At 38.0% G+C, this 24,328-nt stretch overlaps 1 long non-coding RNA gene across 1 annotated transcript in view; it reads right to left on the reverse strand.

The window, feature by feature from the left end:
* Nucleotides 1-6,855: 6,855 nt before the first annotated feature.
* Nucleotides 6,856-24,328, reverse strand: part of LOC128837684 (uncharacterized) — a 46,666-nt gene continuing 29,193 nt past the window's right edge. The window contains exons 4-5 of the long non-coding RNA XR_008445019.1: nt 12,056-12,159; nt 6,856-8,385 (exon numbers count right to left, since the gene is read on the reverse strand). This is a non-coding gene — a long non-coding RNA (uncharacterized LOC128837684). The remainder of the gene's footprint in view (nt 8,386-12,055; nt 12,160-24,328) is intronic.

The following is a 24,328-nucleotide window of genomic DNA, read 5'->3' on the forward strand; positions in this document are numbered from 1 at the left end:
CAGCATTATTTTCCCTTTCTATGCCTAATACAATCACACCCCCAGTGTCCATACTTCTTCTCTGATGGTGGTTCTGTATATTGTACATGTGTGGCATTATTTTGACTTTCAATAAGCTCCTAGTTAGGGCCAGGTAAAACACTTGGGATGGAAAAATTAACTCACACAAACATGGCCAGTTTTAAACTACTGGATCAAATTCTGCATTCATAAAGGTTCCTCCCAGCAGCCTGCAGCTTTTATATCTATAAAATGAGTCCTTAGGTGAGTGATCTTCCAGCATTCAGGTTCCTGACCTTGGTAATGAAAATCAGTAGCCTCCCACCATAGAATCTATGTATCTTGGTTACCTAGAGCTAAGCCCTAGCTGCCCAAGAAATCCTTATCCAGACATCAGAGCCTGGTTGTCCGCTAGTAGCTACATGCTACCGAGACCATATATATTGAATCCTAAGGATCATGACCCTAAGGGGCCAGCCCTACTTCTGTTTCCTGAGGTCTCACTTAAGCTTGATTTTGCCTCTCTGGGTTTCCTTGCTGGTTTACTATATAACACATTATACAGTCACTAATTAAAATATACCAATCACCATATGCTCAAACTGAGCAATTACCTTCCTCTGAGAAATAAATAAGAGATTAAGTTACCAAAGAACAGATGTGTTAGTAGCTATTGAACCTAGAAGATAAGGATTTAAAGATTACACTACTGTATGTCTGAAATGTGTGTAGCCTATTTTGCTCCTTATTATAAATGAAAGGGCCAGAATAGTTGTATTGAGTTTTGTTTAAAAACAGCTTGCATTTTACATTAGAAATTCACATCTTGTGTACCATGTTTCTCCTGGACAACTATAAATGACTGGATAACTTTCACGTTTGTGAAGCGTTAAGTATTATGAACTGGGAGATATCTATTATTTTTATGAATATTTTGTGTGACTTGGTTTCCCTGTTCCATTTTGCATTGCTGCCTATTTGAACTCAAAGGGTTAAGTCAGAATGGTCTTGAGGATTGTTCTAAGCAGGAAACAAAAGGAGGACTAAGCGATCAAATAGCTTGATGTGTACACACCTTCAAAGCAGCTAAGAGAATAAAGGGGCCATTACTGGGAGATGTAAACTGTTGAGAATGGGCCACATCCACTCTGATTGAATTGGCCTCATTAGCACTGACGCCCCCCCACTTGGTAAGGCAACTCCCATCTTTTCATGTGCTGTATATTTATACCTGCCTACTGTATTTTTCACTCCATGCATCTGATGAAGTGCATTATAGCCCACGAAAGCTTACGCCCAAAGAAATGTGTTAGTCTCTAAGGTGATAAGGTGATTTTAAGGTACTTTTCTGGCTCAGTGATCTCAGGGACATTCTGTGCTGTCTACAGTCCCCAGGGCAAAGCAGAGCAGCCTTGTGGCTATTCTACATTACTTCATATGCCTGCAGGAACTTTTCTGCCAGGCAGAGATTCCACATGGGCAGGGGCATTCCAACCACATCCCCTTTAGCCCATGGCCGCTACACTGGCACCTGCTATAGCAGTCCCACACCAAGGGAATGCTTAAGGCAGGTTTAAGTTTGCTTCCAAGGTTGAAGTAGCACAAAGCAGACTAGCCCTTTGATTTTTGTTCTTTTTTATTTTAAATTCAAACATCTAACAAACAGATGGTTGAAAAAGGAAGATTTGAAATAGCTTTGCAAGTCAATGCCAAAATGCTACAGCCAACTGAGTGCAGTATGTCTGCATATAGACATGCTAGATAAAATGGCCCCCCAGGACAGGATTGTCAGTGCTAGCTGCAAGCAAATTCAAAGTGATTGAGTACTGGCTGTGCGTTTGGGTTCATATGTAGCTAGAACCATCTACTACTAACAGGCCAAGGAACCAGCATCAGCTGAGATAGTGTGGCAGAGGAAAACTGGATGTAGGAAAAGATAAGGAGGGGGCACATACTCTACTTTTTCTGCAAACAAGTTGATGTTTTCTTTTTGAAGTCTCAGGCTCTTTGGGCCTAATTAAATTTGAACATGGAAATGAGGAGTAAGCAAAATTCTTGGACAAAAGGCTGTTTTTCATCCCTACTGGGAACATAAGGAGTGCATGAAAGGCAGTGTCAGGTGTTAAAGCAAAACAGTGTATATTTTAGCAGCAGTGAAATAATTATGAGCAAAAGGATGCAAATATTTCAGGAATGTCATTGTTTTATGAAAAACATACTGTTCAATGTTACTTTGTGATTCATGCCTTGTAAATCTTGCAACAGAGAGAGAATATACATCTTTATTTGAGATTATTAATACACCGCTACCCCGATATAACGTGAATTCAGATATAATGGGGTTAAGCAGTGCTCCGAGGGGGCAGGTTTGCGCGCTCCAGTGGATCAAAGCAAGTTCGATATAATGCGGTTTCACTTATAACGCAGTAAAGATTTTTTGGTTCTATCAGGGTAGAGTTATATTTGCTCCATAGTCTGTCCTAGAGTTCTTAATGGTTATACAAATAAGGGTAAGATCATGGCTTGTCCTACACTGCCCAAGCAAAGGATTAAGATGTACCCTTACTGTCTTGTGTGTGCGACCTTTAAATGTGTTCACAGCACAGGAGGAGGAGAGGAGTGTACGTCCCCCTCAATGCATGGGGCAGGGAGAAAGCATGGGGGCAGAGCCTGGGCTCTATTCCACAGTGAGCTGAGCATGGAGGGGGACACAATCTAGAGCAAGAGGGGAACCAGAGACCGAACTATGATTCTCTACATCACAATTTGTTCCCGGGTATGCTCCAAGGGCAGTGCAGCTACACAGGCCCGCTTACGCGCGGCTGCCTGTAAACTGACAAGCTAGCTCTACATTATAACGGACCATCTGAGCCAAAAAATTAATTTTCAATTAGAAATTTATAAGAGACCTACTGTATGTGTTTTGCAGGTTGCACATTCATTTTAAACAGATGAAAGACAAAGAGATATGATTTAGCTAAAACCTCTAGCACGCTTTTGGCAAGGACTAATGCAGAAACATTCAAGGCTCTTTGTAATTGCCCTCCAATACTTGCCTAGCATTAGTTCTACCTCTCTGTCATTCATCCCAAGCCCACCATCAGGGTATGAGTGCCCAGTGTAGACTTCATTAACTTTTTACCAAGAACAACAACAGAAAGGTGCCAAGCTGGATTTTTCTGAGAATGCTTGAAATGGGTTCCAGCTATGTCACTCCAAACACAAACTGACAAATTATCCTCTCAGTTACACTGCTCCTGAGAGGAGAATTTAGACGAGGATGAATGCTTTGTAGTCGCTGGAATGGAATGTGGAAAATGAGAAGGAAAGATTGTGACAGCTTGAACCACTGATTAAAAAATTATAATCCTTGCTCTTATAGAAAGCTGAGCCAAAGAAATGGGCTTGTGGGTAGACCTGATGACAGTGAGATTTGAAGTCATTCTGATCTCTTGAGGGAGAGAATCCCATTGCTGTATTCCAACTGCCAAAAGCATTAGTCCCTAGCTTTCATAGGTCTGAATCTTGTCATAGACCACACCAGTCTTCCTGGGAAACACAGCAAATGTGGAAGATCCTGGTTGTCAAAAGGGAGACAAGTGCTCCTACATAGCTCGGACCCAACACATTGAGAGCTTGAAGATTACTACCAGGAATGCAAACTTCATGGGGCTGAAGATCTTCAAAGGAGAGACAGCATAGACACCAAAGTAACAGTGTGATGTAATTCTGTCTCCTATTTTAGCAGCTGAGCTGCCACTTTCTGAATCAGAGTATTTTCAGGGCTTGCTTATTTATTCTCAGGTACAGGGATATTGCACAAATCAAACCTAGAAGTATAAGATCCTCATATATTCAGAGTGAGGTAGCTCAATTTGTGTGCATGTTTTGAGAACTGACTGGGAATACTTGCCTTTGAAGTGTACGGTAGTATGGAGTGAGATTTCCTTTGCTTTAGATTGCAATATAATTGTCAATGCCTCACAATCCCTCAATGGCCTTTCCATGACCCCTGCGGGAATTGTGACCCACCAGTTGAGAAACACTGGTGTAGGCAATCATACAAAGTCCATATTGTGCCAGTTCAGGTGCTCTCCCTTAATCCCTCAAAGAGACAAACATGATGTAAGTGTATAATTCATTACTGTCAAGGATATCTACTGCCACTGATGACAGTGAATTTATGGTCTTGTGGTACAGATGTCATTAGAATGCCTCTAAAATTGTAAAATCAAGAACATAGTGCCTTGCTTTGGTTCAGGCAGTCTCATTTTCAGTAGTAACATTGGCCCTCTTTCCCCCATCAAAAAATCCCCTTACCTTACATCATTTCAATTTTTTTAGCTCATAATAAAGTGAGAAAACTTAAATCTAAAGTAGTTTTCTGTTCTTTCTCAAATATTTTGTATTGCTTTGGTACCAATTTACCATAGGTAATGTGTTTGGAGGGGTGGTTAGGAACATGATTTTTTAAAATTTTAATACTTGTATCTCTAAGCTATTACTCACAATGCATTTATGGATTAGGCAGAATGGTTTTAAATTAGTTTATGCACTGGATAATTGAACTATAACAAGGGCACTACTAAACTGAAACACACACACAAAATCAGTTTAACAAATTCCTGTGTTACAAGAATTAAAAGAGAAAGACAAATATTCCATTTATGTCAAAATCAACTATGGAACTCAACCATAATTCTGACAAAAATGACAGAAAAGGATCACTCACTGGAGGGTAACCGAAATGGTTGGAAATGTATAGGTGTAGTGAGGAAGCAGTTCACTTGTTCAGGGAACCAACTACTATTTTATTCAAACATGGTGAAAGTTCAGCAACACAATTAACTTAGAAAACATACAGAGAGAGAACACATATAGATAAGACTGATAACATTATTTTCTTACTTAAACTGCAGAAGTGGGAATACTGTAGCATCTTTAGCTGGACACAGAAACATTTAACATTAGATATCCCATTGTATTGTGATAATAATGCAAATCTTTAGACTCACGCGAAAAAAATGGCAGATTAAATTATTTTTCTGGCAACTGGCAAATTTATAAAAAACCCAGCCAAGCCAGTTAAATCCTGGTGAGGTGGTAATCCAAGTTCAAATCGCTGCCCCATCTGATAATGGCTGAAAGTTCTTCAGTTTATTTGATTTATTTTTTACCAGTTGCTGATGTTTGATGGTCTATGTGAAATGAACTTGATCGTATAATCTCAGTCCAATTTAAGAGGCAGGTGTCCACATATAACAAAACATCCCATCAGCACAATTGCCACTAGCTTGTACCCTTGCTGGCTGTCTCCACAAGAAAGCTAATGACTGAATGGGCATGGGGATTAAACTATTCTCTCAATCCTTCAAGTCAAGGTTGAGGCACATTGGTGGGAAGTCAGTCACAATGACTTCAAGAGTCCCTCCTCTCAATAATAGATTGTCTTTTTTATCTGTTTATGGTATTTACATGGATCCTATTCCTGTAGCATCTGAGCATCTCACAATCTTTAAAGAGCCTATCCTCACAAACCCCTGAGAGATAGGGAAGTACTATTATCCCCATTTTACAGATGAGGAACTGAGGCACTAAATGATGTACCCAAGGTCACAGCAGGAATCTATGACAGGTCTCCCAAGTCTCCTGAATACTAGGAAAGCATCCAAACCACTGGATCATCCTTCCTCTCTGATCTCATCCCCTTAAAGTCATTGTAGTTAAATTAAAAGGCAAGATCAGTTGATTGGATTTGGGACATAACAGTAGTCCTGCAGCAGGAAGATGCCCTCAAAAAGCTGCCAAGGAAGTCTCGGGAAGTCTGTTCTAGTTCTATAAGATTTAATCCAATGTCACCTGCTGTGGACTTATTTAAGACTTGAATTGCAGTCTTAACTGTCTTCAGTGACTATTTTACCTGCTGTTCCCATGTTTCTCAGAAATACACATTTTAGCTATATTTTAAATGTATAGAAGGAAAATAAATACTTTAGCTTCCCTTGACAATGTTTTGTTTCAAAAGTTACATTTCTTACAAGGTTTCACTACTGCCACCTCATCAGCTCCCCCCCACAGGCACACAGAGTTGGGGGTATAAATTTTATCTAGCTCTACAGGTGCAAAAACAAGTCTCAAGTACCTGTATCTGGTTTAAGATTGTTTGAAAATTGAAAGTAAGTCCTTCTTTACTGAAAGGACATTTGACTTTGTAGTGCAACGGGCACTTAGCCCTGACCACTGTTATAGTAAAGCATAGATGATGGTCCAATAGTAGAAAAGTAGTGCAGCATTATTCACTTCAAGTAAAAAAAAAAATATATACTGGTCCTTTAATGACTTGTATATGTTTATTACAGGGTGCCAATGTATTACTATATTTCAATCTTTTTAAATAACGTATAATTCATTTGAAAAAAGTTATTCCAGCCTGAAACTTGGCATCTAAATTAATAAAAATTTATATTTTTTATTTATAAAAGTGTTTTAATATATAAACTTGTAGCCTCTGAGCTGTGTACAAAAAAAAATTAAAAGCTAACAAGGCCTCAAAAACAAATAAAATAGCAAAATCAGCGCAAAGAAACTGAACAAAAAATACAAAGAGATCCCCAGCCTCTCCAAAATGCAAACTAAAAAAGAAATATCTTCAGACATCAGGTTAGCTTGACTATTTTTGACTAGCAAAAATGTGAAAGCTGATTTTTACTGATCAATTTTTAAAAAGGCTGTATCTAAAATTATGGTATTTTTCCCCTTCTTTGGATACCAGTGTCACGCTCTGCTAAGCGGATGCAGAATTTTGTGGCCTTATAGGTCAGCTTCCTGGTAGAGAAGAAAATCAGTGAATAGGAGTCTGAGTGTAATTGCTTTATTTACACATATATATTACTCTTGGAGCAGAGGCATTGACAAACCGCATACAGGCAAGCCCTTCTTCTAGAAATCTCAGCCCACGCACCAGTCATGGTTCCCAGGAAGCTATACTGCCAGAGAAATGCCTCCAAATGTTGAGACTAAACAGAGAGCAAACTCTCTGATATCTGACACAGCTTCTTTCAAAAGACTATTGCATAACAAAACTAATAATACAGCATTTCTTCAACAACTAAAAACTTGCTTTCATATTAAGGAAAATAATTTGCAAGACGATGTGTAACAGCACCATCTAGTGACTTCTGCCATAACAGTATTATTGTGATAGTACTGACAGCTGATATCATGGTACTAAAGTGCATATATATTCAGACTAAGAACTTTCAGGAAAGTGAAGTATTTCAGTCTCCAAGTGAGAGCTAGAAAGACCACTCCCTTCACCTACTTCGTGGATCTTCCAGTTCTAACTCCCTCAAGAGGTCTTAACTTTCAGAGATTACAAACACAATTAAAAGTCTATCAAATGAAGGGAATGAGAGGAGAATTACTGGATCAAGGGACACCTTAGCAACCATACTAATAGACTTTAATGTAATACATATTTCTTGAAAGAAAAATAAAGGAAATTCAGCTAATGGTATTAGTTTGTCCTATGTACAAATTAACTGGAAACCTGGACTTTGTTTAGGGACCCATATTCAGAAATAAGCTACTTAAAAATGGGAAAAATATTATCTCTTTGTGACAAAAAAGATCCTGTGCGGGGAAAAAATTGTAGAATACAGTTCTTAGATGAAAAATTATCTCTTCCCAGAAAAGATAGCGTAATCTTGATTATATAATAATATCCTGATGAATTTCATGCCATACCGTTACTAATCAAAATAAGATATTATCATCAGTCCTACATGATTACCTTAGCTTATAAAATTCAAGATGTTTTCTGTTTTCATACATCACAGACAACAGCCAGACAATAGGAAACATTCCAAATCCCCAATGATTGTTTTGCATGTGAACCATAAATAGGAAATATTAAACAGAAAGACAACTAAAGTTTCTAAACTTAGAGAAATATGTAGGGTAACAAGGAAAACGTATGTTTTGACTACAACATCCATTAAACTGCACATAGAGGAGAAACCACAAAAAGATCAGGCATGAAAATTCAAGATGAGGTTTTTTCCAAAGCAAGTTTCACTTCACTGGACTTTGAGCGATTCATGGTTTCTAATCACCTTTATAGGAATAATCCTGTGCTTTATTCTTAATGAGGGAGTCTCTCCGTTGCCTATAACTGTGTACATGTGACTCTCATTAACATTAATAAGCATTAGGGAGTCACATATAGCCTTAATGTAACCAAATGCAAGCCAAGTGACTTTGAAAGGGTTGTGTCCTCTTACACCAGGTCTGAATTTGGCCCATGGTTTCTGATGAAAGAGAATTTTGAGCATGCAAGGAATTCAAGTTTGTTCCCTGGTGGTGCATCCATGCCAGAATTAACTCCTAATGGGGGAAAATCCAAAGAAAACTGCAATCACTCAAACATTCTCAAAATATAGTGCAATTATGATGATGATAATCGCTATTGCTCTAATTTCTGTAAAACCCAGTCCTATAATCACAGTGAGAAAACACTTATTGAAACCTAATGAAGTTTTATAGGAGTAAAAATTCAGCTGTATTAGTCATTTGTTATCTTAAATACCGTACAGTCAGACAAGTCATGAAGTTTTATAAACCATATTTGATGATTAAAAAAACAGTTTTTCAGGATATTTCTGCTATTTGTATTTTCATCATTTTTCATGTTATTTTATGGTAATTATTTTATGCAAATGTGACTTGCAGAAAAATCCCAGTGTACTGAATATATGCAAGATAATTCAATATTTTTAAAATGATTTATTGCTGGAAATTTCTGGAACACTGAAAAGCTGCATTTGATTTAAAAAAAAAAAAAAAAAAAAAACGGTTTCAGTGAAATACATACCCAAGCCTAATTACTCACTTTGACGCAGCAAGCTTGAAATGACAAATATGTTCTTGTACATTACCAATGGGCCTGAGAAGTGAAATTCAGAACGAGATTTTGAACAATACTAATCTTGAGGGTATGTGAATCTGGGATTTTGGTTTGATCCATTATAGTGAGCAAGGCTAGATGTAAAATTTGGCTCCAGATCCAGGTTCAAATCCCAAACCTTCTCAGAGTTCATGAGTTTGGGGGCTTTTGTTCAGCCACACATCATTTAACTTCAATAGTCTATAATAAAAAGGCTATTTTGTGTTAAAAGTTTCAACTCTTCCTGAGATCATGGGAGTTTTCCATTATTATTTTAAAATTATATTTTATTGTTTAAATCATATGCATCTATTGTTATACTTTGTGATTTTGTTTTTCCCCTTTTTATTGTCCCTTTATGGTCCATCCAAATCCCCCATTCTTTTCTGGTGGATTTTTTTTTTTTTTTAAACAATTTCACCATACAGCCTAATCCACATGGATTTGTTTTGCAGTATAGAGACGGTTTGCTGTATTTTCATAGATTCCAAGGCCATAAGGGACCACTGTGATCATCTAGTCTGACCTCCTGCATAGCACAGGCCATAGAACTTCCACAAAATTGTTCCTAGAGCAGATCTTTTAGAAAAACATCCAATTTTGATATAAAAATTGCCAGGGATGGAGAATCCATCATCTGTATCACCACCAAATTGTGCCAATGGTTAATTACCATTATGGTTAAAAATAGATGCCTTATTTCCAGTGTGAATTTATCTAGCTTTCAACTTCCAGCCATTGGATTGTGTTATACCTTTCTCTGATACACTGAATAGCCCAAATATTCATTCCCTATGTAGGTACTTATATACTACAATCAAGTCACACCTTAAATTTCTCTTTGTTAGACTAAATAAAGTGAGCTCTCTCTCTATGTGTATGTCTACACTGCAATTATACACCCTGGCTGGCCTGTAATAGCTAACTCGGGTTTATGGGGCTCAGGCTAAGGGCTTGTTTAACTGTGCTGTAAACACTCAGGCTTGGACTGCAGCCAGAGCTCTGGGACACTCCCACCACACAGGGTCTTAAGAGTCTGGGCTCCAGCCCAAGTCCAAATGGCTAAATTACAATTAAACAGCCATTTTGCTCAAGCCCCGCAAGCCCAAGTCAGCTGACACAGACCAGCTGCAAGTTTTCAAATTGCATTGTAGACATACCCTATAAGGCATGTTCTTTTAATCATTTTCTGAATGCCCTCCAATATACCAACAACCTTCTTGACTGAACTGTGGACACAAGAACTGGATACACTATTCTAGTAATGGGTGCACCAGTGCCAAATACAGAGAAAAAAATAACCTCTACACTCCTACTGGAGATTCCCCTGGTTATGTATCCCAGGCTCACATTAGTTTTTTTGGCCACAGCATCACTCTGGGAGCTCTTGTTCAGCTGATTATCCACTAACACCTCCAAATATCCTCCCCCCCCCCCCGCCTCCAGAGTCACTGCTTCCTAGGATAGAATCCCCTATTCTGTAAGTCTGGCCTACATTCTTTGTTCCTAGATGTATACATTTAGCCATATTAAAGCACATATTGTTTGCTTGCACCCAACTTACCAAGCTGTCCAGATCGCTCTGTTTCAGTGACCTAACCTCCTGATTATTTACCACCTTCCCCTAATTTGTGTCATCTGCAAACTTTATCAGTGATGATTTCATATTTTCTTCCAGATCATTGATAAAAATGTTAATAGTGTAATGCCAAGAACAGATCTCTGTGGGACCCTACAGTTTTCTAACTTCCATGTGAATTTTAATATTGTAATTGTTTCCATTTTTAGAAAGCCATTTTCTGAACTATTATTCAGATTTGAATCATCTGTAGATAAATATGCTTTTAGCTTGGCATCAGTTATTTTCTCTGTAGCACCAGACTTTGTTCTTGCCCTAATAGCTTCTCAGTCATAATTTTCCCCAGATTCTGATAATACTAAATTTAGATCACAACATATTGTTTTTATTATATTCTCTAGCATCTTTTCACCACAGCTGCTACCTTATTTTAGCCCCTATGACTTAGTAGTAGAGCTGGCTTGGGTAGGATGATTATGTGGGGATTGCATCTATAGGGCTTATTAGATATCTTAGATATCTTTTAAAAAAGTGGGTGTGATTAGATGATTATCAAAACTGAACTTGAACATTCAGAGTTTTCTCCATCTGAAAACCTTCCATTTGTGCATAAGGCAACATGAATAGCATCTGGATTTTGGTTTGTTTTTTAATGTTGTATATGTGTAATGATTTTGCAATGCTGATGCTAGATTTTCTGCACACTGTTTTATGTGCACTAGCAGTGTTGAAGCCGGTGTCCTTCTTACTTGTACATATGCTTTTGGAGTGCTTATTCGTGCTCCCTCCCACTCCCCCAGTTTCTTATGTTATTCTCTGGTAGTAAAAGTGAGCAAGCATTATTTGAAGAGATCAATAAGAGATTTGTTTAAGTCTGAGACTCTCAAAAATCACAATAAGCAGCAAAATCTCAGAAAATAAAAAGTATTCCATGGTCTTATCAACTGTGAACCACAAATCCAAAACCCACAAATGGCTCTGTTCACTTAAAAAAAATGAATTTTTCAAAATAATCTTTAACTTAAAAAAAATTAAAACATTTGTATTGTTTCAGACTAAGAGGCTGATCCAAAGATCACTGAAGTCAATAATGGATCAGGCCCTAAATATTTCAATAGTCTTATTTTTTTAAAGCTTTTCTTATACATTATTTTCTGTTATGCATTCAGATATTTGAAAATAATATGTCTTTCTTAACTGTTTTTTCCTTTTCCTTTAGTTTCTTTATATCACACCAGCCAACCCATGCACTTTGCTTCCCTATCAGCAGAAACCTGGATGATTCCATCAGTGATATTATTTCAATTTTTAAAATCAGGTTTATTTTATGGTTCCTCTGATGACTGATTGTCTTTAGAGCACACCAGCAAAAATATTGTAAGGTTTTTTACATATAAACAGTTCCATTGATTTTTATAAAAATACATTTTGGTAACAAAGTGATAAATTTAAAAATGTTAAACAATTATAATGATCATTTTTAGACCTAAAGTACTTGATGATGCCCCCTGCCCCTTTAAATAAAAAGGTACCTCAAAATATGTCTTATGATTTTATATTGCATGGAGATTTTTCCATTACTCCCCATTCTCTTGGAGATCTTCCAACCTTCCAGTCTCCTCACTTCCTTTCACTCCTGGAGTAAAATATTTAAGAGAAAATAGTGGATAGCATATTACATTATTTGTATCTATAAAATTTGCAGCTTTATTCTTGTGAATGATAAATAAACCCTACCACACTGGATAAAGTGCATAAGATAGATGTTTCTTTAAAAATAATCAGCAATGAATGTCACAGCATGCAGCACTCCCTGCTTGTCTGGTGCCTCCTCATGTTCACTCCAGGAATTAGCTCTCAAGTTCGATACCCCATTCCATGGTTTGCACGCCATCACACTGCTTCCTACCACTCTGGTTCTCCTCCTCTCTGAGTATACCAGATCCAAACTCCATTCCCTCCTGACAAGGAGTGACTGCCGTCTGTATGCCTCTGAAACTTCCAAACACTATTTAATCTTCCCGGGGAATGACTATCCTTTCCTAGCAGCAGCCCTGGTCTGTTGCCAGTTTCTTGGCCTTATAGGACTCACCTATTCCTGCCCAGCAGAACCTGCTTGCAATTAGTTCCTGCTCCCTGGCTCTTCCTCCAGGTACAGGCTGTGTATTTAAATTGCCTACCTGGTCTACTGTTTAGTCATTATAGCTCCAGTCTTTTTCAGTGAAACTGGTTACTTATAAATGTTTTTCCTATCTTGGTATGATAATAATCAGACTGGTGCCTAGACACTTCATTGAGAGACTAGTTTCTCAGGGTTTATGTTGGATATACCTTTCAGACAAATAGTTACTCTTTGGATCTGAAACCAACTGATGTCATGATTGGTGTTCCATAACAATAGTTTATTTGATATATCCAACACTGTCAATGCTCAGTGATAACAGCAATCAATTATGTAGTCCATTCCAATAAGCTATGCTTTTCTGCAAAACATCTGATGTTTCTCTTCTCTTGACTACGTACATGACATAATCAGCATAATGACTGTAAGGCTCCCTCTGTTTCTGAATAGTAAGTAAATGTTTTATTCCGATAATTCTCAACCCATGGAAAGCTAAATGATACAGAACAAACTCAGTTGCTCGATAGACACTATAAATCTTGCTCTTTCTTTTCTTTTGCCAATATTCTCATCAGCGTGTTTTTGATCAGACCTAACTCACGACATTTTTATGAGTTTTCCTGAGCTGGTTTATTTCCACCATAATTAATCTTTCTTCCTCTTTGAGGTTCTAAGACTCCCACCATTCACTAAAATTGATGGCATCCACACTTCTTGCAAACTGATATCGATCTCAAAGATTCTCATGTACTTTCCAGATGTTTTTCACCGAATTGCTACCTAATCAGGTGATGTTTTTATAGCCAACCAAACATTGTCTTTAAAGGGGAGTCATTTCAACAAGAAACATTGGCAGATACTTCACAATTTCTATTTTTGTATGTAGTCTGTAATGTATTAGTCAAAATAATAAAACAATGACTCCCTTATAGTAGTAGTTTTTCAGCCTTTGACCTTGAGGTGTCTACAGAGGTAAAAGCTTAGAAGCATTATCCTAGAGTTTTATTCCTTGGCTTCTGGTAGGGTTTACAAACTCTGGGTCTGGGTTTCTAATATATTTCAGGGTGCTAAGGAAGCTTACTGCCTAGCAGGTGCCCAGATAATGTCTCCAATCTGCACATGGAGGGGTCTTACTTGGAGGCCTCTCTTCAAAGACCAGGGATCTGTGCAGAATGCAAGGATGATGACTGTGAAGGCAAGGGGATCCTGATGGGGATCCCAAGGGTTTTACTACAGAAGAGGATGATCTGAACCAGGATTACATCCTCAGGAAAGACCAGTCATTTTTCAGAAAGGATATACCAGGCCTGTGGTGTGTATGAACAAAGCAATTTCACAAAGGGAGCAGATGTGTCCATTCTTGATTTATGAATATAACTTTTTTTCTTCCTCGGACAAGTGGTAAGATTCATATTAACCACCAAGACCATCTTCATGTACATTTTTAACAAATGAGTTAGCTGTGAGCAGGATGAATACTAGGGCCACCATACTTTTATATCACTCCAGGAAATTCTGCCTTTAAGAGATTTGGACATTTTATATATACACGTTTTTCTTTGCTTACTGAAGCAGTCCACACACATATATGTATTTGCATGGGTACACCAATGCAATGATAATTGAGTTTTTGGTCATAAGCATTCTATACAGATAAACATCACTAAAATATCAATGTTTAGCAAGGTCTAATACTATTAATATGGTTGTAGATCTCAAAAGTCTCCACTGACTCATTTAGCAACAAAAATTCTTCCGTTACTGGTAGCACAACATCCTGTACAGTACCATGCATCAGGTAAAGAACTCTGAATCCTTTGTCTAAACTACAGTCCATTGTTATGCCCTTGTTTTCTAATGCCAAAGCATCCTCCAATCACAGATTATAGGAAAGTTTGAAACTGAGCATTGTCAGGCATCAGCAGCATAGTCTCACTCCCTCTGCATCAAGATGTCCTTCTGGAGACAAGGCTGAATCATAGCTAAACTGTACCACAGTACAAGGAATTACCCTTCTATATAACCCCATAAGATAAATGATCGAGGATTCAGATGCTGGGCCAATTTTTGCCTTCATTTACAGTAATGCAACACCAGTTTTTGTTAAAACAAAGTGCAAGAATCCATTAGAGGCACCAGTTTCCCCTGCTCCACCCTACCAACACCAGCAATCTCTCATGTCTGTAAGCCCCATAAAGCTCTTGATGTTCATAGTTTTCTTTTTAAATATGAAGAAAAAAGCTAAAGCGTGCTTTGTTGTTCTTAGCCTGAGTATTTGGGCCCTGCCAGAGCACTAAAGTCAACGGGACTCTGCTCACTGAAGTTAATAGTGTTCTGTTGATATAAATCTGGCCCTCTAAGTGTTCAGCTTGATCATAAAAAGGTTGATCCAAAGCCCATTGGGGTCAAGAGTCTTTCCAAGTCAGTGAGCTTTGGATCAGGCCCTAACTGAAAATCCTGTTTCAACCCAAACAACTAACTTCTGAAATTTAACATACAAAATAGGGATATGGGTGGGGGGGAAAGGCTATGTTATAAGGATGCCTTGTTTACCTTCAATCACTACTTATGGGTTGGTTTGAGATGGAGATTGGACAGACAAACAATACAATGAACCTACATTTAGTTCTGGCTTATCCTCTGGTAGAAAACTTGGATTGAAGGCAACCAAGATGATTGCTGCCTTTGTAATCTGTAAAGTGATTGGTTCAGGGTAACTGACGTTCTCCCCCCCACCCCCCCTTTCTGTCACATTTGACATTCTGCAAACTATACTTTAACATTTTTTATTTAGTCGTGCTTCTCCCATCTTAAATCTGGCATACCATTTTATGAACAAGCATAATGCTATTCTAGTAGATTGCTTAACAAATTGACATCACATTAGACCCCATATATCTTTTTTTTACTCAAATGCTAAGTGTGACACTAAGAAGAAACCACAAACATGTATTATCAAGAACTGTATTAGTGCGGGTCTGCAAAAATATTGTGATACAGCAGGTGATGCTGACAAGCTTCAATCGATCAAAATCATAAGAAAACCATGAATATTGAGATAAAGATTTGTTTAAAGCTTGAGGCACAAATCAATAGAAGAAAAAATCAGAAAGATAAACATGTTCAAATACTTGGACAGTTAGGTATTTTGAAGTAAGCTAACTTAGCTCTGAGGACTCTTTAGAACCATGAAAAATACAAGCACATCATGCAATGTCAGAAAGCATTTATTTAAAAAAATCTCAAGATTATAGCATACGTTAGGGATAATATTACAAAACTACTATATAAAATAAAAGTTCACACAGGTAGATCATGAAAAAAATGGCAAAACAATAGCTATTCTTATGCGCTGTCGGACATCTGAAAATGTCCATATCTTGAATATCATTTCACTAACCATAATCATGAAGTCCCTGACTTATGCTATATGTACAGGGAACATCTCACAGATATGACTTCAGGGAACTTGGAAAGGTGCTGAAGTGATCCAGGTGGATCCAAGTGATCTTCTCAGAGATTCTTCCTGTCCCACAAGTGAAGACAGACAGAAGGCAGAAGACTCTGGAAGTGTACTGCTACCTAGGTGTGTGGGATAACATAAAGGGCTTTGGTTTTGTGAAACATTGGACACCTTTCTATGGGGTAAAGGGTCTGCATAATTTGTATAGCCTCCATTTCAGCAGAAGGGGAACTAATCTTCTCAGAGACAGACTGGCTAGAGGAGTTAGGAAGGCATCAAACTAATAACGAAAAGGGAGGGTGAAAAGAGGGAACAAATGAGCATTCATTTAGCACAAAATTGAAATGTTAAAAACAAAATGTATCAAGAAACTAAAGGATGTGAAAAGAAGAAATTCTTTAACTACCTACACACGAACATTAGGAGCTTGGGTAACAAAGAACAAGAAACGGAACTGTTCATTTATGAGCATAAATTCAATATATTTGGTATTCCTGAAACCTGGAGGGCTGACTTTCATGATTGGACTGTTACAATCAATGGCTATAGCTTACTTAGGAAGAACTGAGGTGGGCAAAAGGGGTGAGGGAGGAGGGTAGTGGCAGTGTATGTCAAAAATGGCATCACCTGTTCCAAGTCACTAATAATTCATAAGAAAATGATCTTGAATGTATATGGATCAATGTCCTAACAGATAAAGCACATGATGGAGTACTAGTTGGGTACTACCAAATCACACAAGAGAACAGGATGACCGGCTCCTGAATCCTGTATATAAAATGTGTCGGAAAAAAGCTGTGTGATCATAGGGAACTTCAATCTGAATGACATATGCTGGAGGTCTCATGCTGCCAGTTCTAAAACATCCTAGGAATTTCAAAATGCTATAGAGGATAATTTCCCAACTCAAAAATTATTGCATCTGACATGGAGAATTTTATATTAGGCCTGATCTTGACATTTAAAGAGGAATTGATCATAGACCTAAAAATTAGTGGTGGCTTAGGTACAAGTGATTGTAACTTTATCACATTTGTTATGTGCTTTAAAAGACCCAACTTCACAAAGCTGAAAACAATTATGACTCAGATTGGTTGGCAGAAAGAATTTAAACAGAAAAATGTGAAAGATTATTGGGAATTGTTTAAGAACATTTTACTGGATGGCCAAATAGTCATAATCCCACATTCGAGAAAGAAATTTGCACTGGTTAAAAAAACAACATGGCTTAGAAGGAAGTGAAGACTGCTATAAAAAATAATATAGAACAAGTGGAAGAAAGGAGACATTTATAGTAATGAATATAAATCAGAATTATATGAAATATATGAATTATAGAAATATTACAAGGAAAATAAAAGATCTCATGAAGAAATCTATGGCAGTAGAGTTAAGAAAAATAAGAATATTTTGCATATATTAGAAACAAAAAGAATGATAACCATGATTGATCCATTGGCAGCCAGAAATGGTGGATTTGTCCATAATAATGTAGAAAAGGCAGTAATTCAATAAATATTTCTGTTCTGGAAAAGCCAGATGGTGTAATCATATCATATGATGATGAAACACTTTCCATTCTTATACTAACTTAGGATGTTAAATAGCAGCTACTGAAATTAGACATTTTTTAAATCAGCAGGTCCAGATAATTTGCATCTAAGAGTTTTAAAACAGCTGACCAAAGAACTCACTAGACTGCTGATGTTGATTTTCAATAAGTCTTGGAATACTGGGGAAATTTCAGAGGATGGGAAGAAAGCTAATGTTCTGACAACATTTAAAAAGGGTAAAGAGGATGACTCAGATAGTTATAGGCCTCTCAGTCTGACATCAATCCTGGACAAGATAATGGAGCATCTGATATGCGACATGATTAATAAAGAATTAGATCTTGTCCAACTAACTTGATTTTTTTTTTTTTATGAGATAAGTTTGGCTGATAAAAGTAATAGTGCTGATGTAATATACTAAGATTTCTGTAAGGCGTTTAACTTCCTACCACACATTTTCATTAAAGTACTAGAGCAATATAAAATTTACATGACACCCATTAAATTGATTAAAAACTGGCTAACTGACAGGTCTCAAAATATAATTGTAAATGGGAACTCATCATTGTTTCTAGTTCTTCATACTAGGTCATTTAACATTTATCAATGACCTGGAAGAAAACAAAATCGTCACTGATAAGTTTACAGATGACACAAAGTTTGGGGGAATGATACAGAATGATCTGGACAGATTTGTAAACTGGGCACAACCAAACACATATGTATTTTAATACAGCCAAATACAAAGTTATACTTCTAGGAACAAAGAATGAAGGCCATACTTTATCTTGGGAAGCAGTGATGCTGAAAAAGTTTTGGGGATCATAGTCGATAATCAGCTGAACCAGTGCAACACTGTGGCCAAAAGGGCTAATGTGATCCTTTTATATATAAGCAAAAGGGAATCTCAAGTAGGAGTAGGGAGGTTAAATTACCTCTGTATTTGGCATTGGTGTGACTGATATTGGAATTGTGTGTTCACAATTCAGACAGCATGTTGGAAATTGGAAAAGGTTTAGAGAAAAGCCAGGAGAATTGGAAAACACGCCCCATACTGATAGACTCAAGGAGTTCAGTCTTTTCAGTTTAACAAAGAGAACGTTAAGGCAGGACTTGATCACATTTTATAAGTATCTACATGGGGAACAAAAGTTTGATAATGGGATCTTCATTCTAGCAGCAAAGGTATAACAAGATCCAGTGGCTGGTACTTGAAGTTACACAAATTCAGACTGAAAATAAGGTGCAAATTCTTAACAGTAAAGGTAATTAACCAAGGGCTGTGGGGGATTCTCCAGCCCTGGAAATTTTTAAATCAAAATTAGATTTTTTTTTTCTAAAAAATATGTTCTAGATCAAACAAGAACTAAGTCAGGGAAATTCTGTGGCCTGTATTTTACAGGAAGGTCAGGCCAGATGATCACTGTGGTCACTTCCGACCTTATCATCTATGGCTGTAGTGAAATACATGCAGTGTGCTGCATGTGCTATGGTCAAATATTCAAATATGGGTCAAACATTCTAAATGTTAGGTATGTCTCCCCACATTTAGTCACCTAAATAAGTGGCCTAGTTTTTTTTAAGGTACTGAGCAGTTCCCATTAACTTTGGGGGAAATATGGGTGCCCAGCACCTCTGAAAATCAGGCCAGTTTTATTAGGGTGCCTAATTATGTATTTAGGTGTCTAACTTTCAGCAAACAGGTTTGCAAATTTTGGCCCACATATCCAAACATATTAATAATGTAAAAGGACAATCCCAGTGGAACATCAGTAGCACAGTAGTTACCATGGAAGAACACAATGAAAGAGTTGGCACCCTGGTCAAAATGTGCACATGAAGGCTCTGAACAATGAATTTGAAATGGCGGGTAGCATTTGAAGAGCAAATTTCAAGACTTCTCTGATACATAAGAAGTAACATCCGCATCATTCCGAGGCTTCCAGGAAGTATCTTCTGTTGAGTGAAGATTGAATTTGAGGCAGAAATGTACCATATGAAGCAGTGAATTAAGCAAAAGAACAAGTTTAGAATGGTAGTGAGTGGTCTCTAACCAGAAACTGGAATCTGAAGGGGGAAGAAGAAACACTGAAAGGGGCAGAAGGAACTAAGAGACAGAGAAAAAAGGAAAAATAGAGGAAGGGAAGAAATAAGGGATGTCCTGAAAGGGAGAATAAGAAAAATAAAAATAAATAAGAATGGGCTCAAGAGAAATGAGAGAACCTGAAACAAAAAAATTAAGTTAAATTGTGGAGAAAGGGCCCAAATTAAAATGTAAGAGAATATACAGGAATAGAGAGAAGAGAACTGAGAGGATATTGCCTTGATGAGAATGCTCAAAGAAACAGAAAAGTGGACCTAGAGGGAAAGAAAGCCTAGGGGAAAGGGGGAAAGAATGGATTGGACTCTGGCAGAACAGAGGCAGATACATATCATACTTTATCAGATTTGAATGAAAGTCTGCAGTAGCAACATACCAAGAGAGCTGGAAGTAGAAGAAGTGTTAAAAAGTGAAATAAAAATGCCATGACCAAAGATCACCTTGGGGATTCAACTTTAAGCCCCAAGCTTATACCATGGATGTATTATTATTATTTGTATTATAGTAGTGCTTAGAGGAGCAATCACATTGAGACCCTATTATCATAGGCTAATATGAGCTTCTTTAAGAAAGATTCATATTTTAAAGTATAAACAATTTAGACTAAATAGGTTTTATTGTATTAATATTCAATAAAAACAATATATTTTTAAAATAATAGGGAAAAAAACTAAGTGCCTAGAACCTTCTAATGTTTTGCCATCCCTATAAGGAACAGTAATAAAAGGTGAAAAGGCAGCTGTTGTGGATGCTTGGAACTAGTATACGCAGCAAGAAGAGAATTTCCTTTTTCTTTTTTAAATAAAGCTGGGAAGTACGAGGCCTTCCAAATAATAAAAGAACATTCACCTCCCACCATTTTCTTCTAATAAGGACCCTGATGCTGCATGAGGATAATTCAGCCCCTCACAGGCACATTTCACCTAAATACATTGTGTTCAGCGGCCACAGGAACATTGAGTGGCATGACGCCAATAAGACTTGTCTACAATTTCCGGATGGAAAACTAGACTCATAATTCACCACTGCTACCCGCAGTGACAGCTGTAGCAGAACCCTGCCCAAGGGTTAGATGACTTGGTACAAAGCACCTGAGCCTTATCTACACAACAGTTTTCACCATTGCTGCCACATGTGTGGTTACACTGAAGGCGAATTACAGGTCCATTTTTCCCTGCATATATACAGCTTTAGACAGCACAGTAGTGAGATGACTGTGGAAAACTGTGAATTATTTGTATTATTTTTCTAAATATCATATGCCCCATAGCATATCTGTGTTATTACCCTGCCTGAATGCCTAGTTAATGGAAAGGAGGTTGTTAAAGAAACCAGACAGGAAAAGTACAACCATGTCCTAGATAAGAAGAATCTCCTCAAAACACAATAGCCAGGTTTATAGCTGTGAAGTGGGATGAGACAGCCCCAACGCTGGTGACAAGGCTGTTTGACTAGGCTGAGAATCTGAAGATGAAAAGACACTAATCGGTTAAAGGATCTGCCCTACAAAGGGGGAGAAGAAAACTGTAAGCAGCTGCAGGCTGACACAGAGATTGACTGGGAGTGAGAGGTCTGCAGCAAGCAAGTGGTAACTTGGTGCCCTGAGAGAATGGAGAGGCACTGGGAGCTCAGTCAGGTCCACTCAAGGGGAATGCCAAATGTGGGTATGACAACATGCTTGTTCTTTTTGTTATTTTAAATCCACTTCTCTAAGCACTATATACCTTTTGGTAAAATAAACTACACTTCGTCTGGAAGGAGCTGCTTCTGTGTCACTGCATACTGTTACTATCCACAGGCTTAGTAACCTTTTAGTAAATTAAGATGGCTTCTGTTCTTTCCAGGTTCATTAGATATTGCCATCAGTCAGCTGCTTTCACTTTTTGGTCCTATTTCTGTTATTTCATCCAGCATTTTTTTCAGATTAGTTCTCATACAGTAATGTTGTATGCAAACCACATCTTGTTTCCTTTTTATCTCAGTAGATCAACCCCTATGTCCCCCATTTAAGTAAAAATCATTTGGTAATAGTCTGAATACAGAATCATTTTTTTCTGATTTCAGACAGTATAATTAAAATGAGGTAAAGTATAAAAAAATCTTGAATGCATTTTTATAGGGGAAAAATTAATTAAATTACACAACTTACATCAAAGGATGGAAATACAATATTGCTAAGCTTTGGGCCTCACAAGGTATTTTCAATTAAGAATTACTTTGCATATGTTATTTAAATAAGGCAAGGCCCTCAAGTTGGAAGAGCATTCCACTGAGAATGCCCAATGGGAGAAGAAAACAAGTGAACACTAGCCAGCAAAAGATTGGCTTACTTAAAAACCATTAATAAGAGATCTTGTGAAAAGGGCATCTGTCTGCAGAGTGGGTAGATACAGAGCATTTTCATCAGATGCTATTTTTTCACACAAGTAAATCACTAGAACGTAAACTGAGACTGGAAAAATACTCATTAGCCAAAGCAGCTCCGGTCCAAAATTAGTTAGTAAAAATAATTAATTCTGCCTCCCATAAACTTGTGTTTATGTTAAAGTTTTTACCTATTTTCTAAATGGTCCCAAAAAGGCAAGCAACCCCACAGTTTGTTACGTGAAGTGCCTGTTGAAACATGAAAGTAATAACATTGTGAAATTACATTATCTGACAAGTTTCAAAAGCCTATTGAGGTAAGCCCATGAAATCTGCAGGGAAATGAAGACAGGAGGACTTTTCAGTCAAGCTGCCATAACATTTCACTAGTGAAATTCCATAGCAGTTTACTGAACACTGAAAGAAATGTCAGCAGTAAAACAAGTGTCAACAAACTTCATGCTTCGTTGGAGAAAACTGCAGCTACTAATAAGGTAACATCAGCTTATTACAAATAAGCCATGAGATAATCTCAAAAGGAGTTTATTGTATCAAAATGTGCAGTCAAAATAGCTAAGGCATCTTTTTTGCAGTCCAGAAATGATAAAACAAAAAGGTTTTTACCACATGCTGTGTGAAATATGCCTGTCAGGTCCAAGTGCCAATATATACACTTTGAAGGAAACCACCAGCATCTTCCATTATTTGATGGAACAAGCAGACAACAAGAATGTCTAAGTGTCAGAGCTTTTTTGTAGAAGAAATTAATATGAATCAACACATCTTAATTCAGTCATCAACTCAGGCACTGGAATGAAGCATGCCATTCAGTCTAGAAGATCTCTAGTCCAAATCAAACAAACTAGGAGGGAATGTCTGGTTACAGCAAGAGCTCTTGTTAAAAAGCTTAACTGAAGTTCTCTCAATGGAAAACACTTTTATCGTGTGATCAAGACCCAATTCTTGTAGAAATTAATTCAGATCAGATAACACAATGAAAGCAATGTTTAGTAGCAAGAAGCAATTGAAGCACAAAGGGGGCTTGTACACATGTTGCAGCAGATATGGATCAAAAACTGATGTGATGCTTAACACTACAAGTTGAGTTAATGGAAGTCACATGTGACATAAATAAAACAATGCCATTCAAAATGCACCATATCATTGCCTCTTTCTCATTGTAGCACCCGTGATCCTGCTCTCAAGTGCTTAATACCAGCTCAAACACGCATTCATTTCACACCCAAAACTGCCAATGAATACAACAGAAGTTTTAGGTCACAAGAATATCATGTCAAGCCCTAAATGCTTTAAAAGTTGGATGAGGTTGGAAAAATATAACTAAAGTAATGGGAAGCATAATTACTTAATATTTTGAAGTATTCTTCCATGTTGCCTCAAATGTTGCCATCCCTAAACCTAATTTCCCAAGCCACCTTCACTCCCCTTCTAATTCTTTCTAGAAATCACGTCTGCTGCCTGATCTGCAAAAAATGAGATGGTAAAACAGGGGTCGGCAACCTTTCAGAAATGGTGTGCAGAGTCTTCATTTATTCACTTTAATTTGAGGTTTTGCATGCCGGTAATACATTTTAATGTTTTTTAGAAGGTCTCTCTCTATAAGTCTGTATATAATATAACTAAACTACTGTTGTATGTAAAGTATACAAGGTTTTCAAAATGTTTAAGAAGCTTCATTTAAAATTAAATTAAAATGCTGATCTTAAGCCACTGGCCTGCTCAGCCCGCTGCCAGCCTGGGGTTCCGTTCACCTAGGCCGGCAGCGGGCTGAGCGGGGCCTGCGGCTGGAACCCCAGCTGGCAAGGGGCCAGCATCCAAAACCCCAGGTTGGCAGAGGGCTGAGCGGGGCCGGTGACTGGGACCCCAGCTGGCAAGGGGCCAGCAGCCAGAACCCCAGACCGGCAATGGGCTGAGCGGGGCTGGAGGCTGGGACCCCAGACCAGCGGCGGACTCAGCAGGGCCGGCTCCCCAGACCAGCAGTGGGCCAAGCGGCTCAGCCCACTGCTGGTCTGGGGTTCCATCCTCTGGCTCCTGCCAGACAGGGTCCCGGCTGCCAGCCCCGCTCAGCCCCCTGCTGGTCTGGGGTTCTGGCTGCCAGCCCCTTGCCAGCTGGGGTCCCAGCTGCCGGCCCTGCTCAGCCTGCTGCCACTCTGGTGCTCAGGTTGGGGGCTGGGTATGTGT

This window comes from Malaclemys terrapin, chromosome 5, assembly GCF_027887155.1.
Source record: "Malaclemys terrapin pileata isolate rMalTer1 chromosome 5, rMalTer1.hap1, whole genome shotgun sequence".
Lineage (NCBI taxonomy): Eukaryota > Metazoa > Chordata > Testudines > Emydidae > Malaclemys > Malaclemys terrapin.